Source organism: Cololabis saira, chromosome 19 (genome assembly GCF_033807715.1).
Source record: "Cololabis saira isolate AMF1-May2022 chromosome 19, fColSai1.1, whole genome shotgun sequence".
Lineage (NCBI taxonomy): Eukaryota > Metazoa > Chordata > Actinopteri > Beloniformes > Belonidae > Cololabis > Cololabis saira.
Window position 1 is genome coordinate 16,171,160 of NC_084605.1, and position 22,260 is coordinate 16,193,419.

The window sequence follows — 22,260 nt, forward strand, 5'->3', positions numbered from 1 at the left end:
TTCTAAATGTCGAGAAAAGGAAAGTAAAAAGGAAGAAAAAAAGAGAAAAAAGGAAAAAAGAAGAAAAAAAGAAGAAAAAAAAGAAAAAAAGGTCAAACATTTTTGAAAAAGCTCCAGGAGCCACTAGGGCAGCACTAAAGAGCCACATGCGGCTCTAGAGCCGCGGGTTGCCAACCCCTGGGCTATGATAATGAGGCACTGTGCTGATTGGCTGCCTGAATGATGCGATACACCGCTATGAAAAAATGGTGGAAGCTCCGGCCGGCGAAGTTAGTTGTGGGCGTGGTTTCACGCATCGGAAGCCACCCTATGTAAATCGCGCCCGTCGTTTGTCACGTAACGACGGGAGCAGAATCTGAACGGCTCGTAGAAGTCACATCACACTGGATGGCTCATCCGGGCGGCTGTACAGACACTGCAGAATGTGGTTGCTTTCCTCCTTCTCTGAGTTGGCAGGCTGAGGGGAGACCACTTTATATATGTTAAAGCAAGAGAAAACGTGTTTTTCATAATAGGTCCCCTTTAAGTTCCATCTCAAGTTTTATTTTGACAGTACACATTGTGGTTTCTCGTGTTCCTAGTTATTATTTTGGGTAGTTTGACGCTGAGCGTCTCTGACAGGTTCAAGCCCCGGCCATTGATTGAACCCCCTGCACGCTGGGAGGCTGAGGGGCGGGGTTTGACGGTGGCGTGGACACGGGAGACTTCCCATGAGAAAAAAATGCACTTTTATATTAATTGTTGTGGAAAAACCTATTAAACGCTCTTTAATGTGTTCTTTCCAACTAAGTGAATATTCAGACTGAAACTCAAACTGAAACCAGTAACTTGAGAGATGATCCAGATTTCAGTAGATTTAATTTAACAATTGCATGCAAAGCGGTCAGAACCTACATGAGGTGTTTGGATGAAGAATGACAATGAAACAAAGGAAGCATGAGGATTTTAAGGCACATAGGATGATTCATTTTTACAATTCTAGTAGACAAAATCATTGTTACGGTCGGTGTTAATCTTTTTGGGGCAGAGTACCAGTCTGTACACTTGTCGGGCAAAGGCTATGTTTTGCTGCTCTCAGCAGTTTTGGTTTAAAGTGGCCAAGGCTACAGTTAATAAGTAAATACAGTAAATAAATAAGTCATTTTGATATAGCTGCTCTAAAAATAGTTTTTGGGAACCAGGATGTATTCACGTGTTACGCATCGGACCGCTTTAATTCATTAACCTTTTATGATTTCTTTCGGTTTGTCTTTTCCTTGTGGGGTGTGAGGTGTTGCAAATATTGGTGCAAATGTTTAGTCCTGTGCTGTTTTTGGACAAAATAACAAAAACCCGAGTGCTATGTGTTCTTTTAGAGCAAATATGCTAAATAGTGACTGGATATAACATTTTTTCTGGCTCAAAAAGTAAAACGTTCCTAATTTCCATATTTAACTTTGGGGCATTTGTTTGCATGAAGCTTAACAGCTAAAGACTTTAGTTAACTGCAATGTGCATTTAATTTCTTCTTAAATAATTCAAGATATAAAGGAATATTTTCATTGAAGATAGTCCAACACACACACACACACACACACACACACACACACACACACACACACAGTGGCTGTTTACCTGGCGGTCTGTTGGTGGAACTTTCTTATCAGCAATGAGACTGCATTTCCTTATCAATGTGATCTTTGCCACAGTGAGCCACCAGCTCAAGTGTACATGAGCAGCAGATTTACATAACAGTGTCTGTGGACACTGTATGAAACATCTGGAAAAGTACTGGACATGGTTCGAGTGACCGGACAAGTTCTTGTCAATCAGCTAAAATGTATTTGCAGCATTCCACATATGCAGCATTTAAGATAAATAAATCATAATAACTTCAGAGTACCATGCTACCCTTCCTGCTTTTTTAAAAGAATCTATGTAGTATATGTTTACATCATAACCCCATACTTATATTAAACAGAAAATGTTTTCAAATGAAAAGATCTCATCATTTGTAAATGTTTCATCCAATCCATGAGTTATTAAAAAAAGAAAAAGAAATCATAAAAAAGTCCATAAGTATAGGGTCAGAGGCAGAGCTAGAGGGGAGGCCGGGGTAGCACTGGACCCCCCTGAAATCTGATTGGCCCCCCCAAGTGCCACCACAGATGACTGACATATCAGGGCACCGCGCACATCTTGTCCAAAGGAGCCAGTTGCGTTTTGAAATCATGACTCCTGACTGCTATGTCCCTCCTGTACAGTAGTTGGCGCTATGTACCACAAAGAGTTGTAATCCACCTTATTAGGAGAAGAAGAAGAATTGCCACAGAAGAGGAAGATTTGAATTAGTGTCAGACGTTATCTTTGCTGGAGTGCCTGGAGCCAAATTTGAACTTAAAAACGGTTAAGCAATCGACAAAATAAAAAGAGGAAGAGGAGGAAAAGGATACATATCCTTGATGGACAGTGAAGTCCTCAGTCACTTTTTAAAATCACTTTTGTGTTCAGATAGGAGATCCTTTTGCTACAAGCCATGGGTACCAAGCTAACGTTAACGTTACATCTCATGGCGTCTACAGATCACCACTCTCAGTTTACAACGGCCGCTCTACTTTTAATTCGGGTTGCCGCTTATATTTACGTGTTTCTGTTTGTGAGTGAGTAACTGAGCGTCAGTGAGGAACTGAGTGTGTGAGTAACTGTGTGTGTGTGTGTGTGTGTGTGTGTGTGTGTGTGTGTGTGTGTGTGTGTGTGTGTGTGTGTGTGTGTGTGTGTGTGTGTGTGTGAGAGAGTAACTGAAAGGTGTAGGTGTGTGTGTGTGCATTTACCATTTTTGTTAAAAAATTGTTGCAAAGTTTTTTTTTTGTTTTTTTACATTTTGTACAGTGTGAGTAAACTTAAATTTATAGATACACAAATCTCACCTCCTGTGCTTAATACATTTACAACATTTAGAGACTCTGATTGCAATTGATTGTTGGAGAAACTAATTCATTGTCATAGTCTGTGGACGCCCTGGAATAGCCTTGGCCCCCTCTGGCCACCCCAAGGTCAAAAGTCTAGCTCCACCACTGTATGGGTCTAGTTCAGATTTGTGAGGTTGACAGAGTGGATAATCTAACGTACGTGGCCCTCTGCTGGACAACGCACGCAGTTACACTGAACCTGTAAATGTCTCCTCCTCAGCATGACTCAGAACAGGTGGACTAAAACTGTGTAAACAACCTGCATGAACGAAGAGGAACAGACTTATCAACCCGTGCTGATGAGACCACTTCCTGTCTCGTCAGTATTGGAGCAGCGAGGCCACAGAGGGACGGAGAAACTGCTCTTTTAGGAATTACCAATAATGTTTTGGTGGCAGCTGACTCCAGTCTTCTCAGCATTTTTACCATTTTTGACCCAGATGCAGCAGAGCAAGGCAGCAGGAGTTCAAAAAAAAAGAAATTTATTTTCCTAAAAAAACCAAAGCGCTGCTGAGCAGAATTGCAAAAATGAACTTAAAACATGACCAGAAATCCAAAAACCTGACGTGACACATGGAAGTAGGAACAGTACAGACCAGCAGAGAGGAGCAACGGAAGCATGGACACATGTGCACACGATCAGGGCCGATGGGACCAAGGGAAGTTAAGACATGATTTAAACACAAGGATATGGGATTTCAAAATAAAACAGGACGTAAATACAAAAACTGTGGAAACCCAACACCATTACATAAACCCAAAAAAACGGTGACATTCCTTCCCGTACTTCCTTGTTCTTTCCAGTTGTGAAGTGAGCAGAGGAACCGAGGACGGAAAAAGGTGACTACAATCCTCAAAATCCCTCGTTACTCTTTTTTTTTTCAAATATTGTTATTCCACAGCATTTTATTGTTTGATATTAAAGGAAAACATGTACATTTAATTGCAATTCAGTTTGCAAAGTGAGATTGATGCGTTTTGCCCCGACTGCACGGTGCAGATACTGAGAGGACTACTTTAAAGAAGTCACAGGTGCTTCCAGCTCATAGCCCCCGCTCTTTCAGGTGCTATTTAGCAACTGAAACATCCTTGGAGCTGTTTTGCTGAGGTTGATGAAGAAGAAGGAGAAAGAAGTGGAAAAAAGACACGTTTAGGAAATTAGATAAATATTCAACAGTCTTCCAGTTTACAGCATTAGTCTAATCTCTTTCTTTGTGTGCTGTTTTTCAGCCTCTCTTTCCCGCTACAATTTGCCCTCATTTGTGTCTTGTTCTTTAATTAGATCTGGATGTATTTATAGTCCCGTTTCTCTTAATTCCTCGTCAGTCCCTCCTTGGTTCATGCCTGAGTCCGCCCCCCCATCTGCTCACACTCCGTTCATTATTAAAGTCCATGTTTGCATCTCTTGCGGCCTCCCATGTGTCTATGTTCAGTCTCTCACTTTCTTCTCGTCGCAATGGTTAACTTCCAAAAACCTTTAATGGAATTGAACAGAAACTGTTCAACAAATGCACGGAAAGGAAAAGTATCTTCGTTCTGAAATCAAGAGTCAGTTGCAGTTTTTTCAGAGGTGTTCTTTTCTTTTCTCTTTTTTTGTGGCTTTTTAGAGCATAAATTGGTTACATGATGTACAAAATCTGACAGATTTGGAAGATACCAACAGATACTAAATGCTGCTGAAAAGCCTCCTAGTAGCAGATATTCATTAATTATTCATTTTCCTGTCAGAACTCGGACTGCAGAACTAGTGGACCAAACCCGACCTGCATCACCGCAGGAATTACAATGAATGTAATAGCTGCCATCTACATGCTTCTCAGACCAGTGCACAGAACATTAGCATTAATGCTACTGGCAGGAAGTGAGGGCGACGGTCTAGACAAGCATGAACGCTGGGTGCAGTCACAGCATCCCGGAGATTTCTGTGGAAATGCACTTCCTGCTGCGCACACATTTACAGCAAATTTTATTTATTGTTTATTGTTTGTTGTTGGCTTTATCTCGAACAACAACAAATCACCATCAAATTAAAAGCGTCAAAATATCAAAAAAAGCTAAACAATTTAACAGTCTCATCCAGAAATAAAGAACAACAGCAAAATAATGTGTTGGAGAGGGAACAGGAGGAAGCAGAACGCTTATTTAGTCCTGTCCCTTCCTCACAATATCATATCATATGCCATAGAAAATATGAAAATTAAAATAAAATAAGAAAAGAAAGAAAAAAACAAAATAATAACAAAAAATAAATAAATATTTTTTTTAATAAAAAAAAAAATACAACACAAACAATGAATAAACAACGATCAAGGCATAATCAAACTAGCCTCCTATAATATCCTAAACTCAAAAATGTAATTTCCCAGTGATCCTAAGTGATCTGGAGATGCATGTGAAAAGAACTGGTGCCTTAGCTTTGCTTGGTTCAAAGTTCAAAGGCAAAGTTTGGTCAAACCAGAAGACTTATAAAAGTCCTTTGGACTGATAAGATCCAAGCGGGTGTGTCTGGATAATACACAGAAGCACAGATGGAGAAAATCAGAGCCAACACCGGTGGATGGTTAATGGTTGGGGGTTGTTTTGCTGCTACGACCTGCGATAGCAGAGTATTTGCCAGGTTTGAGGCCGTTTGTCCAACAGCTGGAGCCCGAAATCTGGTGGACGGAGGAGGAGGTCCCCCCCTTATGATCCAGGTCCTGGTCCAGGTTTCTTCTTGCCACTGTTTGGCTTAAGGTTTTTCTCCCACTAGGCGAGTTTTTACCTGCCATTGTTTATGTAATAATTGCTCAGGGTCATGTTCTGGGTCTCTGGAAAGATCCTAGAGACAACTTCTGTTGTAATAGACGCTATATAAATAAAATTGAATTGAATTGAATAGAATTGAAAAGTTGCTGCCGTGGTCTGGCTGAAGCGCTGTGGTGAGATCACATTTAGGTCAGAGGGCATAAACAAAGACTTGCCACTCTAAATGTCTTATTTCATGTTATTTATTGGAGGATATTTAACCTAAAATCTGTAGAACCAGATAGAACCTTTATATATTAAACCCAAGTATTTAAAGCAGGGGTAGGCAACCCTGGCCCTTGAGTGCCACTGTCCTGCATGTCTTGGATGCTACCCTGCTTCAGCACACTGTGATAAAAGTACCTGTGTCATCAACAGAATTGTGCTGCCCTGGATGACAAGCTGATGACGATGATTAATTAGAATCAGGTGTGTTAAAGCAGGGTAGCATCTAAGACATGCAGGTGGCAGTGGCACTCGAGGACCAGGGTTGCCTACCCCTGATTTAAAGGGGACCTATTATGGCATCGAATATTTTAAACAGGCCTTGAATGTCTTAAAAACAAGCTTTTGATTGTTTTTGCTAAATAAATTAGAAACTCAGCCTCTGAGCCATGTCTTTATCTTCCCAGTCTTTAACCTCATTATCTATGTGGGATTCTGAGTGGGCGGGGCTATGATAATGAGGCATGTGCTGATTGGCTGCCTGAATGACAAGATACACCGCTACGAAAAAATGGCAGAAGCTCCGGCCGGCAGAGTTAGTTGTGGCCGTGGTTTCACACATCGGAGGCCAACCGATGTAAATCGCATTTTCGGGTAACGAAAGGGAGCAGAATCTGAACGGCTCGCAGAAGCCACATCACACTGGACGGCTCATCCGGGCGGCTGTACAGACACTGCAGAATTTGGTTGCTTTCCTCCTTCTCTGAGTTGGCAGGCTCAGGGGAGACCACTTTATATATGTTAAAGCAAGAAAAAACGTGTTTTTCATAATAAGTCCCCTTTAAAAAAGCTGTACGCTGACTATTTTTGTTTGAGTGTTAATCCACTGAGCTGAAGGATGTGAGTATTTCCACTACTGCCTCTGGGGTGCTGTTGGAGAGGGAGAGACTGGGCATGCCCGAGCAGACTGAGAGGATGAGGAGGAGGAGGAGGAGGAGGAGGAGAGAAGGCTGCACGGGAGAGAGGATCAGAGGGACAGAGTTTCCTTGCAGTAACATTATAGCGAGGACCTGTCTATTTTAGGGCATCACGTCTTTTTTAACAACTGCCAGGAAACAGAGGGACCCCCGCCTCCCTCCCTCCCTCCTCCCTCACCAGCACCCCCCCCCCCCCCCGTCCCCGCAGCGCCGCGGAGAGAGGCGCTCCGCAGTGCAGACCGCGATGCAACAGCGTCTCAGCCTCCCTGCCGGGTGAGACACCGCCAGGTGAGTGGATGTCCTTGACTTCCACCCCCTCCCTCGTGGATATTCAGGTCCGGGCCGGCTCTCAGCGGTCGTGCTGCCAGATTCATGTGGGAGGCGTGCAACTTGTCCATGCAGGGCGAAGAGCTGCAGGACTGCAGGACTGCATCCTCGTCACGACAGGTTCTGCTGCTGGCTCTGCAGCACCTGTCTGTCGGACCCCGGGCCGGCCGGAGCAACGCTCCCCCGCTCCCCCGCACACGCACACACGACCTGCAACCCGCAGCACGCATCACAGCCTGCACAAACCTCAGGGAAGTTTTGTCCTTGGCGGGAAAAGTTGCCCTCATCTAAGGTGAGAGTGGACGTGAGGAGATTTTAGATCACTCTGTCTGCACCCAGAAGACACAGGTGGATGCACTGTAGGCTATGTATTAAAATAAATAAGATAAATAAGTCATTCTGGATCTGCAGCAATCTGAACTAATCTGCTAATATCTTTTGATCTTTAGAGGATTGTGATAATCAGATGATTAACCTGATTACAGGAAGCCTCATGTAGACATAGATGTGGATGCATCTTTACAGGATCCGGATGTCTTGTATGCTGATGATAAATTACTCTGCAGAGAAAAGTCTCTTAACCTCCGCAGTTCAAAACCGTAGGGAGACTATAGTGCGCCCGGGTGGGCAAACCTGAGAGCAGACCTGCAGACCGGTGGACGGCACCGGCAAGCATTCTGTCTTCATTTGTTGCAGCTTGTGAATCTCCCAGCGGGACTCGGTCTCACCTGCTTCTGGGTTTCAGGGAGCCACTGCTTCCTCCTGTTCATCCCTGGACACGAGGAAACACACCGGTGCTCCATCACGCCTGCAGGGCTGCAGGTGTCCCTGAGGACGCTGTGACCGCTGGTGTCTGTTACACTGACTGCCGATAGAGGATCTTTATCATCGTTACTCCTTCCTGGGACAAGTTTGGGTCAGATTGAAGGAGCAAATGCTGCTAATATGCTCAGGGGATCTTTTGAAGCAGTACGGTGCCTTTGATGAAGCGATAATCAGCAGGTGTGCAGTTTTCTGTGAGAGCAGACATTTTGTCTGTTTGCTGGTCTGGAGCATTTAGCTCTGTATTAACACAATGCCATGAGGGAAAGATATAACACACACAAGTGGTCCTTGAGAAGCGATTGTTGTTACACATCAAGCAGTAAACTGTTACAGAACCTTGTCAAAATAGTTTGATGTTCTATTGTGCGAAAGACTTTTCACAAGTGGAAAGCGTTCAAGACAGTATTTTTTTGCAGCCACGAGACCTGGGCATCTCTCAGCCATCGAGCAGACCCAGAACTCCTTGGTAAACTAAGTCACCTGGAGGCAAACGTAAGACCCTCTGTCTCAAGCTTGGCTGGAACCCGGTCGTGACAGGACCGTAGTCTGAGGCACACCAGCTCACCTTCACCAGAAGGATGGAAACATAAAAGAGCCGAGGTGTTGGAAGGACTTGGTGGAGGTCCAGAGTCGGGACCTCAGTCCGTGTGAGTTGCTGGGGCAGGACACAGCCAGCAGCCCTGGCCACAAGCTGTACACTGATGGTATTAGACGAGCTGGAACCAGCAAACGGCTGGTGTTGCTTTGTGGAAAATGGAAAGTGGAGGAATCGATTGATGGATTTCTTCTGACCCGTATCTCAACAAATAGCACTTTGTTAGTTGTTAGTCCACTTCCGTACTATAGGGACATCAGATGCAGGTTGAACAAACACAAGTAAACCAAAGATTCAGATCCAGCTCAGACATGCATGTGTGTCTGGACTGGGTCACGTGCAACAAACCGGCCCCCCGGGTGGAGCTCTGTGGCTGAGGTTAGAGGAGAAAAGGTTGGACGGAGCAGGGGTTCACATCAGTTGAGACTGAGAGCTTGTGAAGTCGCTGAGAGGCCGAACTGCTGCACAACTCTCTCTCTTCTCCGATGTTGGTTCAGCTGAGAAACAGCATCAGTGACCGAAGTAGTCTTGAATTCTTATTTCTTCCTCCTTCTCATGCAGGTTTTCACGTCCTCCCACACTCTCCCACTCTCTGCTCCCACCGAGCAGCCCGGGCTGTATGTGTTTCAGCTCTCTCCTCCAGATATGGGCTGCCAGATTCTGCCAGCCCACTGTAAAGGAACCAGCAGAGAGCCATGTTGTTTTTTTATTTTTGCTTAGGCACACATTTGGGAGGTGCGATACTGAGAGGAGATGGAAAGCGAGAGTCCTGGCAGTGAAAGGGCTTTCTTAGCGTTTGGATCGGAGGCAGCTTGTGTGACGATGGCGAGCGTTTGCGTCTTGCAGCCCTGCTGTCCTCCCGTGTCGCGGTTGCTCGCCGACGGCTAGCTGCCTGCTACTGTTGTCTGCAGTGCAGATGGAGCCCTTTACAGCGGCTCGGATCACAAAGCTGTTCTCCATGGTACGTGCAGAAATGCCTTGTTGCGTTGACAGATCATCCTGTCAGTAAGAGGCTGGGGATCATTCTTGGTGTTTGGTAACATTTCAGTGCCAGTGATTGATTTCCTTTCTCTTTTTCTGATGCTCAATAGTCCTCAGCATCCTGCTAAAGTGTCCAGCAGCAGGAGATATCACTCTTTATGTGAATCCAGGGAGCACAGTTGCATAATTGAAAAGCTTTAAAAGACACCTCTCACTAGTTTGACTGGAAATGTGAGTCGGGGGATGGAGTTATTGATCGGCTGTGACGAGCTCATGGGGTTTCGTGGTGGCAAAGAAATACCGCAAATTATGTTTCTCTGAGTCACTTGTTTGCCACAATAGTGCTAAAAGTATGTTGTTGTTTCTTTAATATAGGTATAAATCATTTATCATAAGAAATGATGCATCTGGCCACAAGTAAACAAACTACAGCTCTGTATGCAGTATATGACTGAACCACTCAAACATCCAGATGCTTCTTGTCTCCGACAGACTTACAAAGGTTGACTTTTCCGTTTTTTCTGCCACCGACTATGTCAGATCAGCTCAGTTAAGTTCAGCTCACTGATGGAAATAGTGTTTGACTTGTTCCTGCTCCTCGTAGAAACCACAATCATTCCCTTTCACCTTTTCATTTTGGAAATGCAGTGATTCTTCGCCCACCATGCCGCAGAGCAGGCCACCGGTTCTCTGGGCTCAGCCTCCCGTCCAACGCTGCAGAGTAATCTGAGTACTTCTGCGGATGACAGGTCCCCGGGTTGTGGATCACTAGCTCAGACACAGACACATTTTTTTTCGTGGGGGGGGGGGGGGGGGGGGGGTTGTTTCTATTACAAATACTCGTCATCAGTGTGAAATTGCAAAGACATTGAATATCTCAGTCGATCACATGTATCCTTACAAGATTTGGGGAATCTGGAGAAATCTCTGTGTGCAGGGAAAAGACCAGCGTTGGTGTTGGATGGTTGTAATCGTCAGGCGGTTCTGCTGGTTTCTGGCTCAGGAACACATGACATCATTGTCATAGCTCTGGAGTGAGCAGGTCTTAGTCTGTTAGAGACCAAACATATTCTTGAAGAGAAAACGTTTGGAGTCAAATGGGCTCTCGCTCTTGTCTGAACCGGTTTCTTTGAAGATCTTCAGTTTGTTTTTCTCTTGTTTCCTTGTATTTTTCTTTTTGGGACTTTGTTCTGTTGCAATGTCTGGGCAGAGACAGACACACACACACACACACACGCACGCACGCACGCACGCACGCACGCACGCACGCACGCACGCACGCACGCACGCACGCACGCACACACACACACACACACACACACACACACACACACACACACACTGCAGAAAGGGTGATTCAGCACCTTCTCGTTGGGGGGGGGGGTGGGGGGGGGGTGAAAGAGTCTTCATCTATGGTGATCTGACGTCTTGTCTTCCTTCGTTGCTGCTTCCTGAATATTGTTTGTTGTTTTGAATTCTTTTATGTTTCACAAAATGTCACTGCCTCATCCTGTCCAGGATCACGGGTAGGGCTGGGTATCGATTCAAATGTCAAAAATCGATTCGATTCCGATTTGGGTTAGTGTTATTAAACAGTTTTTTATTAAACAGTTTTATTATGCAACATAATAATACTAGTATTATATTGCAAGTTTCAACAGCAAGTATTGGCAGCTAATGATGCTGTAAGGACCAATCACCTCCCAGAATGCTGATATAACTGCTTTCAGAAACATCGTTGGGCAGAATTACCAAAGGTCAGACCCAGGGCAGCAAACAGAGGCCGGATGAAATCGCTTTGATTTTTTCCCTCATTCCGTTTAAATTTGCGTTTAAAAAGTGCAGCATCTGCACTTTTCGGTGTTTTTCGGTTTTTAATTTTTGAGAATTTGGTTTTTAGCATTTTATGCAAATGTAACCCAAAGACAGTATATAAAGTAATGAACTATAGACAATTTATGCAGGGAAGCGCATAAATAATCAATAAATCAATTAATCGCACGATAAATGAAAATTGACTCGATAATTTTTCCGGCCTCGATAAATGGCCATATGCACGCATATTTGTTTTCTTCGTCTCCGGCCTCCAAACTGGATGACAAGAGGGCTCACTCTGTGCATCGGTCTTAGCACCTGGGCGCGTTTGTTCCTTAGCGGAAAAAAATGAACGGAGTGAACCATCTTGTCAATCATTCAGACTCTTTGTATCTGTGGGGGGAGGCGGAGCCTCGGGTTGAATCCCCATGGCAGACTGCGCTGACCCCAGTTTCTTTTCCTCCGCTTAGTAATATGCTAAATTCAGCGGGTTGTCTCGTCTGATCTGAGGTCGTAGGTGAAAAAAAAAGGAGAGCACGGGTGGAGAGGAGAGGGGCGGTGGCGGCCCGGAGGCCGGCCGTCTCTCTCCCTCCAGCCCGCGGCTCAGTGCTCGGGTGATTGCCGGGCGCGGCGGCGCAGCGAGGGGACGAGCCGGAGCTCCGTCACCCCACGCGTCCGCCGCCAAGATCCCCAAGTGGATGGGAGCGTGTGTCCGCCTCAGCTGCTGTTTGGGGAGGTGGCGGTTTCTGCGAGGGGTGCGGAGGTCCCCGGGCGGGTCCCGCACGTCGCGACTGGGCGTCCCGACGGTCTGCACTTGGGGGCACGAAGGCTCGAACCCCCCGTTTGCTTGTTTTATTTGTTTTGCATATTTAAAAGTTCTACAATGTCAAATAAAGGTTTAATTATTACATTTGAAAGGGTGTACTTGCATTATTATGATATATTAACATTACATAAGTGCTTATTTTGGTCTCGACAATGTCGACAATAATATTGTTTATCGTCAATAATTTGTGGGACAATATATCGTCCAGCAAAATTTGTTATCGTCCCAGGCCTACCCCCGGCTTTTAGTGATCCCTTTTGGAGCATTTTCTCAAAAAAAAAAAAAGATTTTTAAGCAAATTTTGAAGCCTTTCAGGAGTTTTCAAAACCAGCGCTTTGTTAACGCTGCAGCTACTCTTTAACGCCATGTTTATTGTTTGATAGTTTCACACCACGCGCATGTGTGAAATAAATGACGTGACTACTGGGATTAAAGTTCACGGGCAAAAATGTAATAATGAAAAATCGATCTTTAGACATACAAATCGATTTTTAGGAATTAATATGAGAATCGATTTAGAATTGGAAAATCGATTTTTTTCAACACAGGCCTAGTCACGGGAGTGCTTCAGGTTCAGGGGAAAGTCACTGGGGAGGGATGGACATCTAGCATCCAATGAGTTTAAAGCCCCATCGATCAATGGGCGCCTTGTTCAGCCCTGGAGGACTCAGGGTTCAGCCACAAAGACGGGCCTTCGCTGCTGGAGAGGAAATCAACTTATTCTCAACTTGATCATTGCTGTGGTCTGTCTGGTCTGAAGCAGGTTGAGATGAGTCTCTTTCAGATTGCTGAGAGCCTTGCAGCTTTCTGAAAACTGTTGTTTGCCTCTCTGGCAGAGATGCTGACACTGCTGAAAGGTAAACGCTGGCTGAGGGCTGCTGCTGCAGTCTGCAGGGACACGCTTCCAAGAGCCCGCCGTTCTCACCTGTTTCCTACACATGGAGATCTGCGTGGCTAGGCAGATGCTGCACTCTCAGACTGAGTGCATTTACATGTTAAGTTTAATTCCTCTTTAATTCAGAATTAAAATTAAATCCGATTTAAAATGAGTTATGACCATGTAAACACCTAATGAAAATGGCCATTCCGAATTAGACTTAATTCCGAAGTAAGTGGCTGGTTTTTAAATCCGAATAGAATAATAGAGGAATTACTATTTCCGTGTAAACTCGAAGGAAAATAGTTTAATGAATTATTTAATTCGGAATAATTAATTCAGAATTAAAAAACATCATGTAACCGTGGCCACTGATGGCTAACCATTAATGGCCCTCCTTTCAGAGGGGTGGGATGTTTCCTTTAAGGAGTTCTTAGTACGCTACTGCACCTGTGTGTTCGCCTCATCCATGCTCATGTAGAAAAGCATTAGCTCTCGTTGTTGCTCAGAGCCAGCGAGGATCCTGGTGAGAGCCGACTGCGCTGACGTGTCATTCTGCCGTGACTTTACTTAGATAAATGAGCTGCCTTCTTCAAGGGCTGAGCAGAGGTCGGAGAACAGAGTTTGTCTGTCATGCGATTGATTGCAGCAAAGGTATCTAGGGCTTTAGTCTGTTCAGGCTGGTTTGGGTATTTAATTCAAAAGTATGTTCTTCATGATTATACATTTCTGCAAACTGACAAGCTCATGAATTTGTATTAATAACATTGTACATTAGCAGTACACAGACAAATAATCTACGTTCACGCTATTTCTATTCCATTACCGAGATCAAATGCAATGAAAAGAACTTGTATGTACAGGGCCATCTCACAGTGGAACAGGTTGCCATATACCATAACTAAAGCAACAAGCAGAGACAGTTTCAAAAAGCAACTAAAAAGGTTATTCTTGGGTACAGACAAAAACAATGGTTAATATATATGTTTGATATACATTTTGTGTTTACATTTGAGTATATATATATGTATAATTGTGCTTTTATATGAATGTATTTTAATTTTCATGGACCCCAGGAAAACTAGTTGGCGTTTTGCGTCCGCTAATGGGGATCCAAAATAAAAAACAAAACAAACGCTACAGGCGAAAGCGGCTCAAATCTGGTTGAACGACACAAAATCTTTTCACATCTTTTTTCACATCATGGTAACGTTCACATGTGGCTCTAAACCAGGTCTGAATCTGGTCTTCAATGAGACTGTAGTCCGAACCATCGCACATCATCCGCCACACAGAACAAACACTTGAACCACCATCAAAATACGGCCAAAGAGTCTGTTCTCATTGATGTTACTGTTAATTATTAAAGTGAAGTTATTAAATTATATTTTGTATATTTTGTAAACACACACAACGCAATGAGTCATAAACCTGTTATAAACTACACGTTAACCACAGCATATGATCTTTGATCATGAAGTCATCTGATGATCTTTAATGATCCTGTGTTTTGATTGGTTTGTAGTTAAAGGTAGGGTAAGCAATAAGCGGGAACCCCTCTTTCCCATCTCTTGAGTACACCATTTAAAAAAACCAATAAAACTGCTATTTATACCCAGTAACCTTGAAACATGGCACTTTTCCACTAGTACCTATTCGGCCCGACTCGACTCGCCTCGGTTTTGCGCTTTCCCACGAGGGGTCTAACGAGCCGAGTAGATACTTTTTCTGTAAGGCCGCGTTCAAACTGCAGGCAAATCTGATTCATATCTGATTCCTTCTCATATCCGATTTTCAGGGCTGACTGTCCACACTGTTTTTAGCAAGTGTCCAAATCGCATCTGGCTCTGTTCAGACTGGGCCACATCATTGACTGATCTGACGGGTTGCCGTAACAACGACGTCGGAGCGGAGGCGTCACCAAAGATACTCTATACAGATATAATTTATTGAAGTCTCTGGCGTCACCCAGCACGTGTATTGTGTGACGTCATGTAATTGCATGCGTTCTGCCCACCCGATCAAAGGTTATGGGGATCCTTTATTTATTTGTAATTTTATTTTTTTATATATATATATAAAAAAATCCCAAAATATCTGTACCGTTCCTGATTGGGTTGGCTCTGCGCATCATTTTTAGACACAACAATGAACGCATACCGCAAAAGTTGTGTCTCGGCGGAGGGACCCGACGTCCCAGCAAAATGAGCACGACAGAGGAGAGAAGTGTTCAGAACAAAACCACCAGCAAACTAACAAACAAACCAACAAAGCTCAGAGTTAACAAAACGAACCAGCAATGAACAACTGGCAGCCCCGCTCTTTAACCTCTCCTCCTGATGAGCTGACGGGCTGCAGGTTCAGGCTCTCAGCGCGACTGAAGGCTGATTTATGGTTCCGCGTTACACCAACGCAGAGCCTACGGCGTAGGGTAGGCCTACGGCGTAGGGTAGGCCTACGCGGTGACCCGCACCTACGTGGAAATGCAGTCTTTTCTTCTGCTATTAAAACATGATTTGTAATGTGAATTTGCAACACTTAAACTACAAATAATAGTTTTTGACGTGACATCAGAGATTGTACATGCTCTCTGTGTAAGGATGAGTAGCTCCACAACTCGAAATGGGTGGGTGGTTTGGCGCATGGGTCTGGTCACGGACAATCAAATCCGATCTGAGTGTTTGGAGCTGTTCAGACTGAGACGCATCTGCCCAAATGCGATATGAATGCGATATGAAACTACCTCCCAGAGGTGGTTTCTGGTTTGCAAAAATCGGATCTCATGCGGTTTGGGAATGTTCAGACTTCAAAAGAGTCATCCAGTTTCAATCTGGATGGGCTAAAAATCGGATATTGGCTGGCAGTCTGAACGCGGCCTAACTACTTTGCCGAGGTTCTAAGCGGCTGAGTCGGGCTGTATCTGACATCATCACACTACAGGCTACTGATTGGTCATGGGGTTGGGAGTCAGACGTTTGAGTCAGCAGGTGGAAATCAGCGAAAGAGCGACTCGCGGCTTGTTCTTGTTCATTTTATTCGACCAGCAATGGCAGCAGAAGTCTGTTTGGTGATCCAACTCTGAGGTGCAGATGTTCATAAACCTGGTGGCTGAGGAGAGAATTAAAAAGGGATCTAGATGGGCGATAAGGAACGACCAGATCTACCAGGAGCTCCGTCACTTCATAGCTGCTCGCGGCTCCCAGCTGACTTTTCAGCAGCGCCGAGACAAACAAAATAAAAAAAAAAAGCCTTGCCGCTTGAAGCTTTCACTCTCATTTTTTAACTTGATATCGAACACAAGCCACAGACCCAGCAGCACATCTATCATCTCCTCCAGGTTCTACATCTTTAGTGTAGTTGTCTTCTCCGTTTAGATCAGACAATCAATTACGTCACAGCAGCTTCGCTCCAACTCTCCTACGTCTGCTCCATATGCGGAATTGTAGTGGGAAAGAAACTTGGCCGAGCTGAGATGAGTAGAGCCGAGTAGGTACTGGTGGAAAAGCGCCAAAACAGAGCGGGTCAGGGTTCCCCCTAAGCTACAACAAACATACACACATGATGGGGCGTGTCTTCGTGGGGAGCGCTGGAAGGAAAGGGAGGGAGGAGCCAGGTCTCTAATGTTTCATAACTTTTGCCTCATACTGCTATATCCAACAGACAAATCAAAGGAAAAGAGCAGAGTCAACTCTCCTGGGTGAGGTGTGCAGCCTCACGCTTAGCTTTTTTTTAAAAACATTTCTCTTAACAACTGGATAGTGCTGGAAAATGACAATAGAGGGTATGCATTAACGTCACTTCCACAGTGGCAAAAACAGTTGCAACTAGTCGGGGAAACTGTGACGAAGATGGGATAACAGCTGATTATTGGCTTAAATTAAAGGCAGTTGGACTTGACAGTGACCCGTACAGTTACCTGAAGAACCAGTGGTCCATGGACATTAATATTTGGCCACAAATCCAGTTTCCTGATATTTATGTGTACTTAATTTCTACACCGGGGAAATACACAAAGCAAAGCTTGAAGGCATACAAAAGTCTTGACGCTTGGTCCTACTTCAAGGCAGGACTTCAAGGCAGGATTTGTTGTAGCCGCGTCAAATGAAGGCAGGATACGTGTGGCGGCCATGCTGCGTATGCGTTCTGAACTGCAAGTATATCTGGGCTCTCACTGCTGTGTTTATATTTAAATTTATAATTTGCACTTGTCTGCTATGTCAAACAGAAACAAATAATGAATCTGGAAGTAGTAATCTATGTAGCATTGGGTTACAATTTACAATTGGTGTCAAATTAGCGCGTTAATTGCAATTTTAATTTTAATGGCATTTTTAGAGCGTTATGTTTTTTAATCGCTTAATCTATTTTTTAATCTCTAACTTTACTTTTCTGTTTGCGAGTTAGTTACCTTTATTGTGAAATCTATGTTTGTGCTTGAGTTGTTAGGGGCGGAAAACAACGGCCAGTCCTACCTTGAAGTGGACATTGATTGGCTGTCCCTGTGTGTGGGTGTGGTTAGCTACGCTTGTAGCTGGACAGGTGGGAGGATGGAGGAGCATGTGAAAGTTTCTAAAACGCTCCAATGGCTCCATTGATAAAGGTAGAGTGATATGTGTCTTAGTGGAAAGGACTTTGCTCACCACCGAAGCAGCTCAAATTTAGCCACATAAACGCAAAGCACCCGGTCGCTAGCGCAGCCACAGCTAACGTTAGCAGCAACGATGTTACCACAGCAACGATGTTACCACAGCAACACTCTTCCCCAAACTAGACTCGAGGAGAGCACCACGTGCATGCGCACGTCTGCGACAGAGAGGCTGGCGGATGTTGTTGCCAAGTGGATGGAAATGGCAGGACTGCATCTGCTCAAGTCTGTTAAAAAATTACTTTATAAAGCTACTTTTGTTGTTATATATCAATCTTTTGATCTGCCACAATCATGTAATGAATTCAAAGGAAAACACCTCAAGTTGAGGGCTTTCTCAGCAATTTTTAGGTGAGATTAAAAAAGAGATTAATTAGATTAATTAATTACAGATCTTAATTAATTAATTGCTCCATTTGTTTAATCGCTTGACAGCACTTATTACGATACCTCATTTTATGAAGGACCCTCCTTCACACAATCTTCTCCGGAGGTCTTCATACCTCTGCTCTGCAGCCACCACATGCACCAACCTCCCACAAGTTTATCATCCCTTTCGCTGTAAGATGTCCTCTCACTTTCTCCTTGATTTTCTGAAAACCATGTTGATTAGAAAACTCTTCTTGTCTTCAGTGTTTGAGGTGGGACAGGAAATGTCTAGGTCTGCAGGACCCCACCCCACCCACCCCCACCATGTGACGCTGTTCTCAGGCTACCCATATTCATCTTCTCTCTTAAATCATCTAGAGGGGTGAACATTTACCTGTTTATGTTTCTGCTGTGGGAGAAGGTATGAAGTAGGGGGATCAATTGTATTTTCTGAATTTCCCTTTTTATTGTGATAATAATTGTTCACCTTCAACAGCCTTAACAGGCATTATTGCATCATCACTCGGCTGTATATGCTCCGCTAAATTATTAAAGACTGGCTCAAAATATCAGAGCAAAGCAAAGGCTGGTATTTCCTGCTGTTGCAAAGGCCGATGTCACGCAACATATCTGATGGTCTCTAATCTGCTATTATAGCTGTCAGAGTACCAAATACAAGAAACCGGGACGCAGGAAGAACAAACCGTAAATATTACCAGGGACAGATGTGGAAAACCGAAACCAGAAGCACACAAATGCAAAGGAGAGGCGCTAGAGGACAAAGAGCAGCACATAGAAAGATGAGTGCTGGAAAGAGAGTGTGATGAAATCAAAGCTTGTGGCCCAACAGCCTCGTCACTGAGTAGATCTGAGAAGATGTGGTTCAGTGATCCGTTGGGACATCAGGGGCAGTTCAGAGGGGAAGCAGACCAAGATGTGTTTGTGTTGCCTCTGTGGCGTCACCTAGAGCATCGTTAACCTCAACAGCCTTCTATTCTTACATCAACCACCAGAGGGGTATTCCAGGAAGCAGGTTTAGTGAAAAGTCTGAGTTTGTTAAGCCTGAGATGAGGTAAATCCGGAGTTTTCAGTTCCAGAAAGCGATTTAACTCAAACTCTGAGTCAGTTACTATGGCAACTGAGCCTCTGAACCTAACCTGCTCGCTAGCAGGTTTACTTCAATAAAGCCTGAGTTTCTCTCTGTCTCCTCCCTCAGTGGCGTCAATTCAGCCAATGGACCTTTACGCAATACGCAATACTGCACCACGGACAGCAAGCGGCAGAGTTAGAGAGCAGAAAAAGCGTATCTAACAAACGCAATGTAGTTTATTCACTGTCAGTGCAACAATAACACAGGGACATCCGAGTTTAACTTCAAACAGTTAAAGTCCAAATGCAAAAAGGAGAGGGAGAGTAAAAAAAAGTCAAATATTTCCCTTAAACAGATTTATAAGAGGGTAGGGTGATCTTACCTTAAAATGAACTTGCATAATTAATCCATCAGTGGCTAACAGCCTCGTTAATATCTTCTGCTGCTGGGGCAACATTGCCTTCTTTCTTTTTTTTTTAATTGCGTGGTTGTCTGCTTCATTTTCATTTTTGTAAGTTAGTAACACTGCAGAGCGCACTAAAAACGAGATTGATAGCGACCACTGTCTTCAGGGACGCTGGGACATCACATTTCAAGATATGAGGGGCGTATACAAGTGTTGGGAAAGATAATACCTAGTGCAGGGGTGGCCAATCCTGGGGCCTGTACTACGAAGCAAGTTCAACATACCCAGGATATCTTTTCCTTATCCAGATTCACTAACCCGGACAATTGCAATCACGTTAAGCGGTCACACAACGGTGGTTATCAACTCGGTATATCAACCCAGGTTTCTCCAATATGGATATGAGCGCGTGCACATAAAAGGGGCGGTGTTTTCAGCGCATGACCAATCGCAAGCATGGAGAAGTCCGCTGTCAGATTTCAGTAGCGAAGAGCAAAGGATAAATTACACTGTGATTTAACTTAATATTTAGACTTGAAATTAAAAGTTCATGTCGTGTTCAAATTAAACGAGGTCTGACATTTCATCCTCTCTCAAATGACTCATACCTTGTTTCTACAGTATATTTACAGTTTGTACATAAAGGTTTATTTGCAAAAGTAGTTTTCTTAGAAAGACGGAGTGAGGGCATCTACAGCAAAGACAAACGTACTCGCATACCTCTCTGTCAGGAGAAAATAAATGATAAAGTGTTGATACTTGGGTATGAAAGGAATTGCTTAGTTTCTTGACTAATTCAATTTTTGTTGAAAGTCAGCCCACTCTTTTTTTTTCCTCTCACGATCCGCGCACCGAGCTCCACTGGATTCTCTTCGAAAGGGCATGCCATTTTCCAAGAGAGCTGATTGGTCAGTGGGCGGTGCTTTTATACCCGGCGATCTGTATCTCGAACATAACCTGCTCCGGAGCAGGTTAGCTGTTCAGCATAAGTTACCATGGCGATGTACCCCGGTAAGAAGTGAACCACCGTCGTAGTCCTGAAAACCCAGGGTTAAACCTGAAGTTACCTCGCTAACCCCAAATCCCGCTTCGTAGTACAGGCCCCTGGTCCTCGAGAGCCCCTATCCAGCATGTTTTAGATGTTTCCCTGCTTCCTCACACCTGATTCTAATTACTCGTCATCATTATCTTGTCATAAAGGTCTGGACAGCTCTGTTGTTGAAACAGCTACTCTTGTCACGGATTGCTTAAGCAGGGAAACATCTAAAACATGCTGGATAGGGGCTCTCGAGGAACAGGATTGGGCACCCCTGACCTAGTGAAATCCATCATGTTGTTCTGATATGCATTTGTAGTTATTTTATATGTATTAAGTAATAGAATATATCAATACAAATAGACACAGAGTAATTCCATAAATGTATAAAAAAAATTAAAAAAACATTTACATTGTCCCCTGAAGCCGAGGTGTGGCGGCTGCCCCTGATCTAAATGACAATAAAATTTAATTCAATACCATTCCACCACTGTTTTCATCTGTAATATTATAAGACAGTGTGCTTAAATGTTAAATGAATACTGCATTCAAACTTACACATTGACTGCAGGAACTTTCTCCCACGCCAATTGTCTCTCCTTTGCTGCTGCAGCTGTTTTTTTTTCTTTCCGAAATCTGCTCTCATACTCGCCATATGCACATATTAACACTTCTAAGTCCAGTGGCGTGAAGTATGTGGATCTTCAGATGCAAACTAATGTTTCCTCAAAGGGATTTTGTAAATTGAAAGGTTGAATAAAGTTAAAAAAAAAAAAAAAAAAGTATGTCGCTCTTTTGTTGTCGCCGGTTGCCATGGTGAATCCTTGTATCAGGGCTCTACTGATGATGGCTTTTTAACTCGAGCTTAACAAACTCAGAGTTGATTGAACTAACTCATATCCGCTGTTCTGGAACCGAAAACTCAGAGTTTCCTATCTCAGGATAAGTCAACTCGGAGTTGAGGTTTAAACTCGGACTTTGTTGAACCTGCTTCCTGGAATACCCCTCTGGTCAGGAACACAGCTGCTCCACAGGAAGGACTCGCTGCTCCAAGTAACAACCAAAGAGTTGTTGTTGTTGTTTTATTTATTTATGATTTCAACTGTTTCAGATTCTTCTGAACATGATTAACAATACTGCTCTGTTGTTGTTGTTGTTGTTGTTTCTGCTCTGTTGTTGTTGTTGTTGTTGATCTGTTGTTGTTGTTGCTGCTCTGTTGTTGTTGTTGATCTGTTGTTGTTGTTGCTGCTCTGTTGTTGTTGTTTCTGCTCTGTTGTTGTTGTTGATGATCTGTTGTTGTTGTTGATCTGTTGTTGTTGTTGTTGTCGTCATTGTTGCTGCTGCTCTATTATTGTTGTTGTTGTTGTTGTTGCTGCTGCTGCTCGGTTGTTGTTTGTTGTTGATCTGTTGTTGTTGTCGTCATTGTTGCTGCTGCTCTATTGTTGTTGTTGTTGCTGCTTGGTTGTTGTTGTTGTTGTTTCTGCTCTGTTGTTGTTGATGATCTGTTGTTGTTGTTGATGATCTGTTGTTGTTGTTGTTGTCGTCATTGTTGCTGCTGCTCTATTGTTGTTGTTGTTGTTGTTAGGGCTGCACG